Source organism: Ammospiza nelsoni, unplaced genomic scaffold (assembly GCF_027579445.1).
Source record: "Ammospiza nelsoni isolate bAmmNel1 unplaced genomic scaffold, bAmmNel1.pri scaffold_54, whole genome shotgun sequence".
NCBI lineage: Eukaryota > Metazoa > Chordata > Aves > Passeriformes > Passerellidae > Ammospiza > Ammospiza nelsoni.
The window spans coordinates 540,897-558,207 of record NW_026683192.1 but is presented as its reverse complement, the minus strand read 5'-3'; the positions used below and the strand labels follow the sequence as shown (position 1 = coordinate 558,207).

At 49.4% G+C, this 17,311-nt stretch overlaps 1 protein-coding gene and 1 long non-coding RNA gene across 2 annotated transcripts in view; one reads left to right on the top strand and one right to left on the bottom strand.

Moving 5' to 3' along the window:
* LOC132087180 (zinc finger protein 883-like) overlaps positions 1 to 17,311 on the bottom strand; it is a 448,191-nt gene that overhangs the window by 69,071 nt on the left and 361,809 nt on the right. The gene's annotated exons all lie outside the window — the stretch shown is intronic.
* On the top strand, positions 2,208 to 4,308 carry LOC132087195 (uncharacterized). Its single transcript, XR_009420485.1, has 3 exons — positions 2,208 to 2,371; positions 2,957 to 3,077; positions 4,116 to 4,308. It is a non-coding gene; the product is annotated as an uncharacterized LOC132087195 (long non-coding RNA).

Here is a 17,311-nt window from a genome sequence, read left to right as displayed (position 1 = left end):
TGCGGAGGGCTCCTTTCTCTATTACCCCTCTCCTTTTCCCCGTCTCTCTCCCATACACCTTGTTTCTCTATCTGGCGTCCATATACTTTCTTTCTTTACAGGAATGAACTTGCAAGGCTTGGAAAAACACCACTGGTGTCCGTCCCCCAGAGCACGAGCAGCTCCCCAACAAGACTTCAAGACTAAGGGACAAAGCTTCCCCCTTCAGCTCTCCACAGCAGCTCTAGGGAGTCTCTCCCCACTGCCAGATCTCCTTTGTCAGTCTACAGTGACAAGAGTTGGCTGCAGGAGGCATTTGCATTGGAGCTCTCCCCAAATGGGGGGAAAAAATAGAAGAGGTGGTTCCTGTGGAAATACAAAGGCAACGCTACTTGGGAAGACACCAGTGTGAGTTTGCTACAGCTCTAGGCCAAAAATCCCTTGAAGAAAGCAACATCCATCCATGCATGGGGCAGCACTTTGGCTTTGATATCAATGCTAACAAAATTGCTTCCCATTCCTGCTGCTGTAGCTGACTCTGAATCATGAGAAATGTGCAAACTCTGCCAAAGACAGGCAGACATAGTGAAATAAAACCAGCTAGTCTGTGGAAAAGGAGACCAAATGAATGTTTTCTAATCACCCCTTTTCATGCTTTTCCCAGCCAAAACAGAGCAATGTCCTTCCTCTCTGTCACCGATGGTGACCCAGGCACGGGATGCAGAGTGGGGATAACCTGCTGTGCTGTGCCGTGCCGAGCCGTGCCGTGCTGTGCAGAGCCGAGCCGAGCCGAGCCCGGCCAGCCCCGGAGCCGCCCCGCCCGCGCTGTGCCCGCAGCCCCGGCTCTGCCGCGCGCGTCCCCGCGGGCCCGAGCGCAGTGCTCCCCTCGGGCCGCGCGCCGCCGGCGCAGCCGCGGCCGTTGCGCTGCGGTCGTTGTGGCCACAGTCGGTGACCGATGCCATGGCGGAGCTGCCGCTGCCCGCCGGGCTCAGCGCCCGCACCTTCCCCGCCAAGCTCTGGTGCCTGGTGAACAGCCCCCGCGTCCGCTCCGTGCGCTGGGACAGCCGCGCCCAGGGGCTGCTCATCGACCGCTCCCTCTTGGAGCGGGAGCTGCTCAGCTCGGGCCGCGCCCACAGGGGCCGTGGCCATGGGCCGGCCCCGGTCCCGCACACCTTCAGGGCCACGCAGTTCCGCAGCTTCGTGCGGCAGCTCTACCGCTACGGCTTCCACAAGGTGCCGGGCTGGCTCGGCTCGGCTGCGCCGGGTGATGCCGGGGCCTGGCTCCACTACAGCAACCCCTGCTTTCGCCGCGACCGCCCCGACCTCCTGCTCCGCATCAAGCGCCGGAGCGCGGCCAACAGGCAGCGGCCGGCGGCGGGCCGGCATGGCCGCAGGCGCCCGCCCCGCGGCTCCCAGCAGCTCCCCGGGGCGCGGCCGCTGCCGGTCGGGCGGCACGGGCGCGGTCGCTTCACGCCGCTGCCCAAGGAGCGGCCGCCGCTGCCGGCCGGGCGCCCGCCCAGCGGCTTCCTCCTGCTGCACAGGGAGCGGACGCTGCCGGACGGGCGGGAGCTGCGCAGCCCCCGGCCCGGCCGCCTCCAGCAGCACCCCGGGGAGCGGCCGCTGCTCGCCCGGCGCCCGCCCTGCGGCTTCCACCTGCTGCACAGGGAGCGGCCGATGCCGGCCCGGCGGGAGGGGCCGAGCCGCTTCCAGGAGCTCTACGGGGAGCGGCCGCCGCCCGCCGAGCGGGCGGTGCTCGGCATCCCGCCCTGCCACTTGCTCGGGCTCCACGGGGAGCCGCCGCTGCCGCTCGGGCGGGAGGGGCCCCGCAGCCGCTTACAGGAGCTCTGCGGGGAGCAGCTGCCTCCGGCCGAGCGGGAGGGGCTCGCCATCCAGCCCTGCAGCTTCCAGCAGCTCCACAGGGAGCAGCAGCCCCCAGCTGACGACGCACGAGGTAGGAAAAGAGTTGTAGCCTTGTTTTTCTAAAAGGTCCTGAAAAGTGACCGTTTGAAGTATTTTGCCGCAAGGCTCTGCCATTCTCGGCCAGAAGTTGTCAAGCCTACTAGGAAGGGGCACCTAGGAGGCCAAAAGATTCTCTGCTTGGTTTTGCTGTGTGCTTCCCGTGATGTTTGGTCGACAGCAGCACTAGAGCTCTGTGTCCCACAGCCACGTTGTGGAGCCTGACCAATGTGTTTGTATTCTTGCAGCCACCCCGGGCACTTCAGGGCCCAGCACTCCACCCGGCAGTGCAGCCTGTGCAGCATGGACGGCCTCCAGCTCAGCACAGAACGCACCTGGGGAGGAGGAATGGCCACCAGCAGATCTAGGCCTTGCTGTAGAGAAAATGATTCGGGAGATCAGGAGGTCCCTGTCTGAAAGATCTCCCTCTGTGCAGGTAATTCCATTGGATGGGGATAAAAGGGCTGGACTGAGAGCTTTTGAACGTTGTTACACGGTTGAGAAGCAAAGGCTTCTTTAATTGAAATTACTTCATTATTATTTAGCTATTGAATTATTCTTGGTATTGAATTCTTCTTGGATTTCTAAAAGAGGGGATGAAAAAGAAATGAAGAAGAGGTTTTACTTGCTGGGAAAGAGGAGAAGAGTGTTGGGAGAAGTGGCACTGAAGGCCAAGTGTCCTGTGCAGGGAGGGGCATACCAGAGGTGCCTCTGTTGCAGCTGCAGTAGATGTGGGCTGTGCCTCTTTTGGGTGGGAAGGCCAAGGAAAAGCAAGGGCTGGGCTGCAGCTGCTGCTTCCTGGAGCCTTCTACTACTGCCCCATGTGTGTCCTCCAGGCATCACCTTGGCCCCCTGAATCCTGAGTTTAAAAGGCTTGTCATGTGAGCTGTGTGGGCAATGTTCCCTCCTCTGTGCTCCATGTCCTTTAGGAGTGGAGAAGGACAGTTACTGTATCCCTGATATGATTCCAGCAAAATAGTGAGTGATCTTTGGGTTCCTTTCTTTCTGTTTTTCTGTTCAGGGCAATGTTGGTGTTGCCCCTGATTCTTCAGGAGGGGAGCCTGTGAACAGAGCTGCAGCAGAGGAAGCTTCATCTGGCACCGAGAGCTGCAGGAACAGTTCCCAGGAGCCCGAGGAGCCTGGTAAGGACAGAGCCCACACTGTTTTAGAGAGCTGTGAGATGGCTGCTCTGAGCAGGGTTGGTACTTCCTGGTGCCTTGAGTTCAAATCCTGCGCTGGCACAACCTGCCTGAGCCCTGCCCTCCACGCTTCTCCAGAGGCTCTGACATGGAGTCCTCTGCTGGGGCAGAGAGCAGGGAATAAACCTGACCTTGTGTGAGTTGTGTCACCAAGCCGTGTGTCCCAATTTTGTGCTGAAGTTGGTGGATAAATTTGCTGCAGGGTGCCAGGGAAGGCAAGGCTGAGCGACACTTGAAGGAGCAGGGGAAAAAAAGGAGCAAAAATTCAGGGTAGAAGTCCAAATCACTGACTAAATGTAGTACCAGTCTGCTGGTTTTGGTCCTGGCCCACAAGAAAAACAAGGAGCACAACATCAGAGGCCAACCAATTGAAAAATCACGGTAACTCCAGTATCAGAAGGAAAAGCTTGAATGACCCCTGATTAGGGAGGCCTAAGAGGAGAGAAGGAGCACTGTGGATCCATTCCTTAGCCCAGCTGGTGCAGCCTGCAGGCCTCGTAGGGAGCTCTGTCCCTCCCAGCCCTTGCTGCCAGAGCTGATGGTTGAGTTGGAGCAGCTGCTGCTCACTGCAGAGGGCAGTTTGTAGATGGCAGGTAATGGAGCTGGTTCAGGACTCAGCTCGCAGCACCTTCAGCTTCAGCCATTTCAATGAGGACTGAGGTCTCTCTGTCAGCTCAGAGAAAGAACAAGGCTGGGCTTCCTTGTGGCAGCTGGGACTGTCTGTGTTTCAAGCTCTCCTGGGTGCCCTTTGCACTGTGGGGGCTGGGAGTTTATCGAGATAATTCAATGCTTTGTGCTTTGAAGCCCACTTTTGAACCCTTGGAATGGTCCCTGTTCTTTTAAGGGCACATTGCTTCAAAGTGCCAAGTGAGAGTCTGCATTTCAGGTCATCTTTGACAGCCCCTGGTAGAAGGACAATTACTGCCCAAGGGAAAGGTGCACAAGGGCCAATATTGACTGAGCGTTCCCTTTGCTTCCCAGATGCCATCTGACCAACATCTCCAGGAGGGCTGGAAGAGACAGGGGAGAGCCTGTGACCATCAGGCAGGTAGAACTCCTCTGCTTGTAGATATGTTTATAGATTTCTATGGTTATTTATTAGTGGTTATAGTTCCATTTATAGATGATAGTGTTCTATTTATATAGACATATATTGATAGATCTGTGTAGTTAAATGTGGATATGTATATAGGTATAGATATAATATAATTATATTTTATAATATATTTACGTTTGTAGATTTTCAGAGTTAGATTTTTCTATGTGTAGAGTATTTATATATATATATGAAGTTACATTTATGAATGTGTATAGTTATATAGTAAGAGGAATGTTTAGATGGAGAGATTGATGGAAGGATTGCTGTTTGTGTAGGCCTAGGCTGCATGTGTACCTCTTTCCCCCCTCAGCTGCCTTTTTTACCTCCTGCTTTTCCCTCGGTGCCCCCTGTGCCCCCTGTCCCTGTGCTGGGTCCGAGCTGGCGGCCGGGCCGGGCAGAGCAGCACTTCCAGCCCCGGCTGTCCCTGGAGCAGTGGGAGCTGCCGCTGGCCCCAGGCACCGTCCCTGAGGAGCTGCTGAAGGACGGTGAGACTGAGGGGGCTGAGGGGGCCGTGGCGCTGAAGGGACGGTGACCCTGAGCTGCTGCTGGGGCTGAGGGCTGTGGGGCAGCCGAGGGCCTTGGTGGCACTGAGGTGACAGGGAAGTGGCACAGGCTGGCAGGGTGGTGGGTCTCAGGGGACGGGATGGCTCAGAAGGGACTGAGGGGCGTGAGAGGACTGTGAGGGGCTGAAGAAACTGAAGGCGGCTGGGGCTTCACTGAGAGCATGGCGGGGCTGAGGGGATGGAGGGGGCCAGCAGGGAGCACAGAGGGCTCCGGGACTGCAGCTCTGCCAGGCCTTGGAAGCAATTCCAGAGCCTCCACTTTTGCCACAGCTGCCGTGAAGACCTTGAGGACAGCTGGAGACTGACGGGAGCCAGCAGGGAGGAGCTGAAGGCCAGCAGCGAGAGAAGTGAACGGGGACCTGCTGCTGCCAGCCTGCAGAGAGCCCGGCTGAGGCCACAGGCCCGGGGAGGCAGGTGGGGCTGAGGCTGCCGTGGGCTGTGGCCGTGGGCACTGCCCGGCGGGCCAGGAGTGGGCCCTGCCCGTGCTGGGGCTGCTCAGCGCAGCTGCCCCGGCTGGCACAGGGGCTGTCCTTGGGCAAGGCAGCTGTGCTGGCAGGGCCCAGGAGCTGTGCTGGCTCTGCCGGGCTGCGGGACAGTCTCGCCTCGGCTGCGCTCACCACAGCCCGGCCCGCCCGGCTGCTTTCTCTTTCTGACCCCCTGGGGAGGCTCTGACATTTCGTCTTCCCTGATGGAAGTGCAGCTGCTGCCAAGGGAAACATCCCCATACTCACTCAGTGTTCCCTTTGCTTGCCAGATGTCCCATCTGCTGTCCCTGTCCCTGTCCAGGAGAGCTGCTCTGCACGGGAGGAGGAGACCAAGCGAGAGGCTTTGAAGATGGGGCAGCTGGGATCCCTCTGCTTTGAGTGTTCTTTACAGATACATGGACTTGAACATAGACAGGGATTATTACATCTGTATTTCTGTTAGTGGGTTGCTATTTGTATGGATTTATTTCCATGTGTATATTCTTGTATTTATGTATATTTATTTTGTTATGAATGCATGCTATTTGTATATATACATATATGTTTGAAATTACATATATGTGTATCAATTTATCTCTGTATACATGGATATTGTTATATCTGTGTTAATTTCTATTTCTTATGGGTACAGTGGTGTAGGTATCTCCTTTGATATGATTTTTGTTATATGGCTTTTAAAATAGGAATATTGGTATTTGTATAGGTATCTAAGTCTATTTGTATAGGTATATTTATCTGTTTATGTATGTAATTCTATTTTCATATCTATGGATGTATTTTTGTATTCCTAGATGGGCTTAATCCTTGCAGTAATATGTAATAAATTAAGTTGTTAAATGCCTAATTGATCTTTTTGTATAGTGAGTTTTTGTAGAGGTTGGCAAGAAATTAACTGAGGATGGTATTTGTATATTATTACATACACAGGTTGTAATAATCGAATAAATTCCAGTTTTTAACCTAAATTGAGATTTGTATAGTTCTGTATTGTCAGCGTGGGTGCAGCACTTTGTAATAAATGACATTTTCCAACTGAAATTGATTCTCGTGTATTTGTGGATCAGCAGCGTGGCTGTAGCAATCTGCAAGAAATGCCATTTGTTAGCTGTGATGGGTGTTCTGACATTTGTACTACCCAAAGCCATGAGCAGATGTAAATGCTGGAGGAGTTTGACCATGCAAATCTCCAGCCAGGCCCAGCACATGCCCCACCTGCACTCAGGCTGGAGAAGGGCAGATTTGGGCTGGCAGCAGAGCCCCACGTTGGCTCAGAACTCGCTGCAGAGGCAGCTGAGAAAACTCCAGGACTCCACTGAGAGTAGAACTCCAAGCAGGAGCAACCCTGACAGGAGAAATCATTCACAATGAAAAAAAGAGAGAAAATGTGGCAAAGCAGATATGGGGATGCTCTGTGAGGCTGATAAAATGCTCTGAATCACCCCTGCCTAGGCACGTCTTCTGCAAAAAGGTTTTGTTAAAAACTGAATACCTCCCATAAAATACAGATTGCTCTTTCCCCTTCACTTACCTTGCTGTGTGAGTGGAGACACACTCTCCTCATCACTGAGAATTTTTGCCCTTCAGCACCTCACATTTAATCAAAGATGATGTACTACCTTGGCACCATCAATGAAAACAGCCCTGCCCTCGTGGCAGTGTTTGCAAAGTCTTCCCTCCTCCTGTCCCCACATGTGACAGATGGAACCATCCATTTCTGTCCAAACTGTGCCTGAGCTGAGTGAGGGCTCCAGGAGCTCAGGAGGGTGCAAGAGCACCGCATGTGGGAAGCTTTTGCAAAGCTTCCTAAGCACCAGTAAACTCTGGGTTTGCCAATCTTCCCCTGCAATATTGTCCTATTCAAGAATGATCTTGGAGGACACTGTGCCTCCAGCTCACTCAAGAAAAGTTTGTTTTCTTCAAGGCTTGAATAGAGGAAAATAAAAATTGTGGTTTTTAGAGTGAAATTCGGGGGGTGATGCAGCTGGGTTCGCTCCACTATTTGCTGTGGAAAGTAGGGCAAAAGCTTTAAATTCCCAGCAGAAGCTGACTACCAGCCCACAAAGACCTGAATGAGGCCCGGGTGGGCTTGCTGCATGCTGGTCCAAGGGAAAAGCTGGAACAAAGTCCCCTTTTATTGCAGATGGAGTCTGTACTAATGTGTCCAGGGCTGTCTGTGGTAAAACACGGCAATCCAGCCAGAAACTGTAGATATGAGAGTTCCAACAGCAACCTGCTTCTCCAGGGTGAGGGACGAGGCCAGCCCGAAAGCCTGGAAGGTGCTCTGGGCACTGGAAAAGGCCAGGCTGTCCTTGAGCAGGGATGGCCTTCAAAGGGGACCTCATACCTTGTGCTGCTGACCAAGGGCAGCTGGTGCCCTTCCACAAAATGCTTCTTTTGTCCAGCTCTTGGAAAATTCCAGCCAGCAACAATTCCTGCTGCTCACACCAGCCCTTTCCAAGCAGGAGGAATTCCAGCAGCAGCCTGACAGCTTAGTGGCAGGAGAATAAAATACTTAGCTGAGCGTTATCAACTCTCTGTCAGAAGCCACATCCTCAGCCCCTCATCTCCTCCAGTTGTCTCAGACGTGGAGGAAGCAGCAGGAAATCTCTGATCCTGGAAGGGAAAGCAGAAGGAGGAGAGGCAGTGGCTGATCCCTGGGGCCTTGGGAGCAGTGAGAGCCATCCAAAACAGGATCTCTGCTGGGCTGTGGAGATAAGAGTGACCAGTCAGCAATGCTCTGTGTTAGACTGGAGCCATCTGTGAAAGTGAGCATGGAAATCTGACCTTGCAAAACAGAGGAAAAGGTGTCTTTGGGTATTTGCCAAACCTCGCAGGGGCTCTGAGCCACCTGGTCTAGTGGACGGTGTCCCTGCCCATGGCAGGGGTTTGGATCTAGAGGGTCTTTAAGGCCCCTTCCAACTCTAGCCTTTCTGTGAGTCTGAATTACAAACCCACAATGACAAAGAGAACACAGCAAACCTGGCCTCCGCTGGGTTGTTGGAGATGTCTGCAGTCACTTGTGTCACCTGGAGACTGGTTTGGATCTGAAGAAATTTTCACGGTCCCGAAGTATTTCAGTGTGACTTTCCTGGTTCAGGGCCCCAAAAGATGCCAGAACAGATTATCTGCAGGCACAGAATTGGTTAAGCTGCCTGTGAACCTGATGGAAGAAGTGTATTCATGTTATTGCAGCATTTGCCCTGTACAGGTGATATTTGGTTTCCATTTTGAAGATGAAATGTTCTTGCACAATGCTTGTATATGCAGAAATACTGGCTTTAAATCCTAATTCCATCTTTACACAAGGATGTGTAATCCCTCAGAAATGTTTAACACAGAGCCATATTAGCTTTGGGCTGGGTGGTGTGGTTTGTTTAAAGTTTGTGATGAGTAATGGCAGTGTTAACAAATACCACTCTTGTTGTTGCCCGATTGATAAATGACACAAAACTCGGATAAGTTTTGTGGGTGCTTTATTAAGGGCCCGGGGAACTGGGGGACTCACGTCCCAAAGTCCGAGCCCCCAAATTCACGTATGGGTGCTTCCCTCTTATACATGCGATTCACAACAAAGTTTCCAAGAAACAGTTCCCCGTTCCCCTTGCCTGGTCACAGACCCCTTGTGATACATTCCTTGGTTCACAGACAGATCATTAATCCTCTGCTTATCTTATTCTAAGAGCATTGTATGCTGCCTCTAGACAGGTTAGCATTCTTACTTTCTTGCACTAGTTTAATTATTTATTAAATCTCTAAGACTACCTGCTAGGTAACACACAAAACCCAACACACACTTTCAACGGCTACAAAACTACTTTTTAACAAACCAGTTCACACACAACTCTCTATAATTAAATATTTTGCTAAATTTCATTTCTTTTCCAACATTGTTAATTTGAGTCCTCCCTTTATCAACCCTGTTGCATAGAAATCACTTCTTTACAGCAGAGACTAAATGAAATTCCTTCATACAGATGAGAATTGTGCAATTCAGGCTGATTAAAGGGGAAGTTTTCTGTTATTGTGAAAGGACAATTTAGATAACCTGTTTGCTGTTCATCCTGGAGGTGCTTTGCAGTTAAGAGTGAAAAGAAAAAAGACATTTCTCTTAAGAAGTGTCTTGAAAGAGCTTTTTGTATTACCAGAAGCAGCTACATTGATATTGACCTCCACAATTAGAAATGCACAACAACCACTTAGGTGACTTAATCTGGCCATGACTTTTAGCTGCAATTCCAAAATCTCATCAAATATGTTGCTATCCTTTAAACAAGGAAGGAGAGCACAAATACCAACAATTCTCCTCAGCCTTCTGGGTTGGAAAGACCATTTAATTTATGCTCCCTTAGCTGTTAGCCTAAACCCTGCTGTGCAAACCTTACGTCTGTGTTGGACCTCATAAACTTCTTGAGCATCAACTTAGGTGCAACCCTGCTACAAAACCCTTCAGGCACCACACTGATTTAGAGTGGCAGGACTTCACTGTTCTAGCAGAGAATTTTATTTACTTGCTCCTGCAAGTCATTTCCAGAGCAGATGTGAAATCAGTGCCTTGCTATCTGGATGTGATAGGATTTTCCTCCTGTCCCAACAGACAACAGGGGAAAAGATTTGTTTCTATTATACCATTGCATCTAAATCTTTGGTTTGAGAGCAAAAGGAAAATGTTCCTTCAAGAAGTTCTGCCCAGACTTTTTGGCATGAGGACAAGCTGTGGTGTGCTGGCAGGAGCAGCACTGTCCCTGTGGGTGCAAACCCCCTGAAGGATGAACAGGCTGCTGTCACAGGGGCCACACCTGCAGCATGAAAACCCATCGTGCCATTAACTCGATGCAAACTAAACACAAGTGACTCAGCTCTGCATCCTCAGCAAGGACTTGCCTCTGCAGAGATGTTACTGACAGACTCAGCTCTTGTTTGCAAGGGCTGTTAAATTGTCACACAAATCAACCACCCCTCCCTCTCTTTGTCCTTGGCGTCCGGCTGCTGAGCTGCTGCTGAGAAAGAAGAGGCAGAGTCCTTCAGGGCAAACGGGGACTTTCCAATGGGCAGAAACTTCCTCCTTTGTTTTGGTTTCAGTGACAACAGAGGGGTTTGTCTTCAGTCCCTGTGTCAGCAGGGAAATTGTGCCTGCCCATCACACCTAGGATCTGAACAACCTGGATTTTTATTGGTGTAAAATCCACAGTGACCTGACCTTCTGCAGGAATATGGAGAGAAGAGTCAAAAGGGATTCCTGGAATGTTGCAATAAGCAGAAAGTGGTATTAAACATATATTGATAAAAAGGCATAAAAGCTCATAAAAGCTCATATGGAACTGATTTAAACCTAATAAAAAGAGGCATTTTATTGTAATAAGGAGTGAGGGTTGCAGACCACAGTGTGAGATATAGCTACTCTTCATAGTTTAGGAAGGTTTATTAAACCTTATAAAAAATACAACAGAAGACTGAATAAAGAAAAAAGGTTACAGCACCAGGAGCAAAAGATTTTCCTCGCCATGTGCTCAGCCCCCTCACACTGGAGACTTTCCCTTTTTAACCCTTTAACCCCTCCCAAAGTTTTGTCCATCAACCTCCTCTTTGCTGTCCAGTGGTGAAGATCTCTTCCTCAAATCCTGATTGGGGGTCAAGTGTGGCCATAGTGACAAGCCAGCCCTCCCAGATGTCCCAAGCCCTTGGGGACATCTGGGAGTCATAGTGACAAGCCACCCCTCCCAGCTGTCCCTTGATAACCATGGGATGGAGTGCAGCATAACTATAAATCTATAAAACTTTTCTTAACTTATATACATTATATTTTTCTATTAATTGTGAGAGTCAATCATCACATGACTCATCTATCACAACAGGAAAAGCAGTTTCTGGTGGCAGGAACACTGGTTTTAAAGGTAGGACCAGCTCTTGAGGTTTGATTTGTTCCCTCTTTCAGATTACAAGGAAGTCATGGTGTTCCAGAGTAGAAGCTGGTCCCAAAAGTTTGAGAACAGGGGGTGATAAGATCACCAGGGTATTTTATCCGTATCTAGGAAGAAGCCCTGCAGGGCTTCTCTTTAGCTTTGACTGAAAGTAGAAGTGCTGTTTTTACCAAGAATTTTGATCTCTTTGTGTTTTGGAGAAAGAAAAAGAAAACCCCAAACCACCTGAAGTTTACATTGAGGTGAGGTGTATCACAGAGGGATGAGGGCTCACCAAAGCAAGAGACCCTCCTGTAATTTAAACTGTTCTTTCAATAATAACAATAATTTCTCAGTACATGTTGATTTCAGCAGGCACCAGATTCCCTCTTCTTGTTCTGGCCTTTCACATATCACTAAGGGAAGGTGAGGCTGTGTCATTGTCATTCGGATTTTTAATTCTTCACAAGTCAAAACTGAATTCAAGTAAAGTTCATTAAACTGCAATTTACATATATGATAAATAGGTATGATTAGTGCTGATAAAAATCGAAACAGCAATCAATATTGATACAGTAATTGATATTTGAGAATAATAAAATAGTTAGAAGTTGTAATGCCAAAGAAGAGAGGGAGAGGAGGGGCTCCACCCCCCCCCCCCCTTCCCAGCAGATGTTGTCAAGGACCACAGGAAAGAAGCTGAAGATAAAGTTGCTAAAAATGAGTAAAAACCTGGTTGGGTCCCAGAAAATGCTAATTATAAGGGATTTATTGCCTTGATATGTAGATGCAGTGATACGTTAGTCTTGGCTTACATTGTACTGGCTTGGTGTGCGTGTGTAACCCAAACATGAATAAAAGGACGCAGAAGAAGACTACAGAGCCTTCATCAGTGATGACCCCCAAAGACTTGTGTGACCACCAAACCGAGTGGTGGCGCATGTGTGGTAAAGGTGGTAATGAAGGCGGAGATAGAGATATGATGAACCGAAAATGGGAGGAGATGGTATTGACACATGGCATATAAGGGGTGATTTTCATTAGCAAGCTCGTACGTGATGTTGCAAGGGTCCCAAACCCCTGCCCTCCGTACCCCGTGGTTATCTTTTGCTTATGCACTATTATTGGAACCAAATTATCCCTTATTTTAATCAAATTATATTGTATCTAATTTTATATTTGTTTTTTATTTTAACAATTCAATTTAAATTTTTAGTAATTTTAATATTGTTTGGCTTTTTTTATGATAGGATAATTGGGCAAACATAACAATTTTGGTGCCGACATCCGTGACTCTCTCAACTCTGGGGAGGTGGATAGTTTCTGGTAAGGAGCTCCCCACCAGAATTTTAAGTGGTCGCAAGGCTAGACCACTCTCCCTTGGGAAAAGAGAGGTTTTATTACAATAACGCAAATTATTACAAATAAGCAAATTAGTTTTTAAGAGCACGCAAGAGAGGCTCCCATCAGAGTGCCGGCTTATAGGAGAGAGAGTATCCATAGAAAACTGCTTTGTGAACGAAGACCCTCGTGAGAAAAGGAGGCTGTGAGTATCATGGGGTTTTGGGTCGGGGGGCGGCTGTATGCATGTGTGAGTGTGTGTGCAGTGTCTGAGATGGGGGCAGGGCAGTGCCAGACCCCCGAAGTGAGTGGGACCTCCCAGTACCGCGTTTTCGTGTCCTCCGAGAGGACGCTGGCTGGGAAAGGAGGGAAGTGAAAGAAAAGTGAACGAGTGGGGACCCCGGGAGGGTTTGACCCAGGGGGAAGAAGGGGATCCCTGGTCCAGGCACCTGTGGGAGGGTCCTTGAGCAGGAGGGATTGACTCATTAGGGAGACTGAGAAAGAGAGTGAATGAATAGGTTCAAATTCCTTGGAGGGGTTGGTAGCAGGCAATTTAGTATGTGATTAGATGGTGAGAGGACGGGGCTAATAGACTGAGAAAGAGGGAGAGATAGGAGTGGAACAAGTAGATTGCAGAAGGAGAGATAGGTGTGGAAGAGGTAGATTGAAAAGGCAGTGTGACAGAGCAGTAAGTGAGGAAGTTAAGCCACGAGGTGAGTGTGGGAAACTAAGGCTCTCCTGGTACCGGGGATTTCTTAGTTTGCTGCTGCCAGAAAGGGGTCAGGGAAAAAGTAAGTTCCTTGACCCAGGGGCTGCAGATTGTAGGAAAATTCGCAGAGGTTTGAGGGATCTGAGAACCGTGAGGGGGGTTCTCAGGGGGGGAGCATTCCTCAGGACAGCCTACTGGGGATGATAATACGGTTTTGAGATGAATGGGAATCCCAAAGGGAAGAAAATCAAGGAATTCAGAGGGCAGTGCCTAAGGGACATAATATAGGAAAAGCTTTGAGTGAGCATCAGAAAAAATATGAGTCCCCGGCAGAATGGTTAAAAAGATTAAAAAGAGACTTGCAATTCTATTCAGGTATAGATACTGATACTGCAGTAGGGCAGGTTCTGTTAAAAATTCAGTTTGTGACCAGATTTTGCAGTGACATCAGGAAAAAGCTGGAAAAATTAGAAGACTGGCAGGACAGGGGACTTCAAGTATTACTGAGAGAAGCACAAAGGGCATTTGTAAAGAGAAATGAGAACAAGCAGAAAACAGATGCCAGAAATTTGGTTGCGGCAGTTCAAGAAATGCAGGCAGCTTTGAATACAGAAAAATCTGCAGGGAAAAACAAACGGCGAATGTCAGGATCTAATTTTAGGAACACAAGACCTGTGCATTTTTCCCGCCACAAGAAAAGATACTTAAAAAATTCTTGTCCTACTTTAAAGGATGCGGGACCTACCTGTTTTTATTGTTATAAAAAGGGGCACCTTCAAAAAAATTGCAGAAAGAAACAGCAAGATGAGAAAATTTCTAAGGAGAATCAGAGAGGGCAAGAGTTTTTTGTTTAATGAAGAGGACCAAAATACAACCAGAAGAGGCCTTGATAATAAAACTAAAAGTAGGTCCTCAGAGTGAAGAAGTTATATTTTTAGTCAATACAGGAGTTTCTCAGTCGACAGTGACAAAATGGCGCTGGGAACACAGGGTTTATATGGGGGATAAAAGGGTCTTATATGCAGCAACCCAGGACCAACAGGGGAAAAGACAGGTGAGAACATCTTGGGGGAGTACATATAAGGAAAAAAAGTTGTTCATGATACCAAGAAACCCTGTTGAATCCCCAAAGGCCTGAAAAAGCCTTTGGGCAAGATCATTGCATTTAGAGGAGTGTCTCACTTTAATTCATTATCTTTGCCCTTAGGTATTGCGGTTCCAGTGGTAGGCCCCTGGACCTCCACAAAACTACTACTTCCTGAGACTTCATTGCTGGGTGAGGAGCTCAGTTGTGCTGAAAGCAGAGGCCTGTCCCGGCAGCTGTCACCCAAGTGGGGCCCAGGGGCCAGTGACCACTGCCAGCAGCAGGAATGCAGGCATGGCGAGGATGCCCTGGCTTGGCTTTTGTCTCTTGAACAAGGTGGGCTCAGGGCAGTGCAGAGCAGGCTGGGAAGCAGAGGCAGGAGCCTTTGGAGGCTGCAAGACTTAAAGATGAGCCCCTGCAGCAGCTCAGATGCAGGTGGCCCAGTTGCCAAGGCTGTGGGGGCCTTGAGAGTGTGCAGGTGGATTTTGCATGCCTGTGGCCTGCTGCCGGCTCTGGGCCCAGGAGTGCCTGTGGCTGCAGCAGGAAGGGTGGCTGAAGGTTTGCTGCCTGCTTTGGTGGCATGGCTGCAGGGGCCAGTGCTGTGAGAGCCCCCTGGGTGAGAGCTGGTGAGAGCTGAGCTCTTGGGGACAGTGCTGTGCCCCAGGCCAGGAAGAGCAGCAGTGCCCGGTGCCAGGAGTGGTGTCAGTGGGAGCCCCTGTGCACAGGGACCACCAGCTCTGGGGTGGCTGTGCCAGCACCCGCAGGGACCTCCAGCCCCGGGAACCTAGAACAAGTGGAACCTACAGGTGTGCAAACACTGCCTGTGCCACAAGGAATGGCAAAGAGAAGTGAGGTTTTAAAAAGAAACAGTATTTATTTGCTGAAGATCCGCAAAAGCTCGGATTTACAGAATATGTTTCATTATAACAATCCTTATAACAAAACTGTCGGGAGTTTAGTTCAAGTATGGCTTAAAGAAAAAGGCCACGAAGCCATGCAGCTGAGAGAAAAGTAACAGGTAGCTGTGAAGCAGTTTCAAAGCAGTTTCCAGCCTGACTTCTATAAACAATTAGTCTCTCTCAGGCATCCTTGTATAAGCAATAAAGTTCTCAGGCAGTCTTCCCATAACAAAGGTAACATCCTCTCTGGGAAAAGATGGCACCCTGGGAACAGTTATGGAAGTTTTGGGAACCGTTCGTATCACAGTGAGAACACTGATTTTGTTTGATGTAAACAATCAACGGTATTGTAAAACAAAAGGAGTGGTTAGAGTTTTCTCTGTTAGCCTATCATAAAGCTGTATTTTGGAATATGCATGAAGTTAATTAACACTGTTATTTAAAGTGACGGATCGATCAATAAAGTTGGAGTTCGATGCATTATAGGATGGTCGTTCTCCCCCTCACTTCAACAAATTGGTGACCCCGACGTGATGGCGGACACCACGACGATCGCGGCCATCACGGGGATTGCGAACACCAAAGGATAAGTGAGGAATGGTTCAGGCTCCGAAGCAGCGGGAGCGGCAATAAGCGCGAAATTAAAGCGGAGGAAAAAAGAAAACCGCCGATACGCGCCGTGCCCTGGCGACCATAATTAGATGGGCCAGCTGATACGTGCGGCATAGAAGTCTTGGAATACGCTGCTAGGTGAAAGTGCGCACTTAAAAAGAGGTATGGAAAGACAAGCCGCATATGAACTTTTTATTACATTTTTGCAAAAAAGGCAAATTAAGGGTATAGACTTACAGAAAGAATTGCAAGGTCTTTTGGCTTATGGTCTGGAAAGGGGAGTCTTTGTGAATCCCCACACGGTTCACGAGTTGTCGGAGTGGCGTAAATTTGGTGATATATTATGGCAGGCTACGTTAGACGATGATAAAACTGCTCGGAAAATGGGTAAATTATGGCGGGTTATTAACAATGAACTGTTGCAGTTTCAGGCGGAAAAGAGGGCTGCCTATCAGGCTACTGCTGCTCACGATCGTAATAAAGAATACGATCAAGAGAGGGAGTTTGATAAAGAGTCGGGGACTCCTCCTGGCCCTGCAATGAGGACGGTTTCATTACCGACCTCGCCTCCTCCCTCGGCAAGCCAGGCGCCGAGCCAGGCTCCACAGGGCGCTTTACTACCCTCTGCGCCGCTTCTACCGCCTCCTTTAACGAGCCAGCCCCCCCTGACGAGCCAAGCTCCGCAGGGTGCTCCGCAGGGTGCTTTATTGCCCGCTTTGCCGCAGGCTACGCATAGCACTTCTGAGTCTCCCGTATTGCTTGCATCGCAGCAGCCAGGGCCACAAACGTGTGTCCCGTTCCCGAAAAGTAATCAGAGCCCTGGGTTGGAAAACGATCGAGCGGTGATGATTGCACGGGAAAGACGGGATGCGTGGGCAGCTCTTGCCAAAGATGCAATGGAGAAGGGAGACCAGGAGTTGATAAGCTTAGCGAGCGAACTGGCTTGTCCGGTTATTTTCACCCCCCAGGCTGGCGGAGGTATGCAAGCGACAATTAGTGCTTTAGATTGGAAGATGTTATCTCAGTTGCGAGCTACTGTTAGCCAGTTTGGCTTTAAAAGCGAACCGGCCAAGCAAATGCTCGACTATATTTTTGACACCAGTATTCTTCTTATTAATGATTGTCGTGGCATAGTTAAATTAATCTTTACCCAACATCAACAATTGCTGTTTAATGCTCATTGGCAAGCGCTCGTTAGCGAGTGCGTGGCAGTACAAAGGCAGCAGGGTGACCCTCTCCATGGCGTCACTGTTAGTGAGCTTATGGGTCTGGGACCTTTCTTTCGTCCTGAGGCACAAGCCTTAATAGGTCAAGAGAAGTGCCGGGAGGCAATAAGGTTAGTCAGACTCGCGATGGAAAGGGTAAAGGAACCAGAAGAGAGACCTGTATATATAGGGATCAAGCAAGGCAGAGAGGAATCATTTAGCTCTTTTATTGACAAGGTTGCTGCAGAAATTGAAAGAGCTGAGGTGCCAAAATATCTTAGGG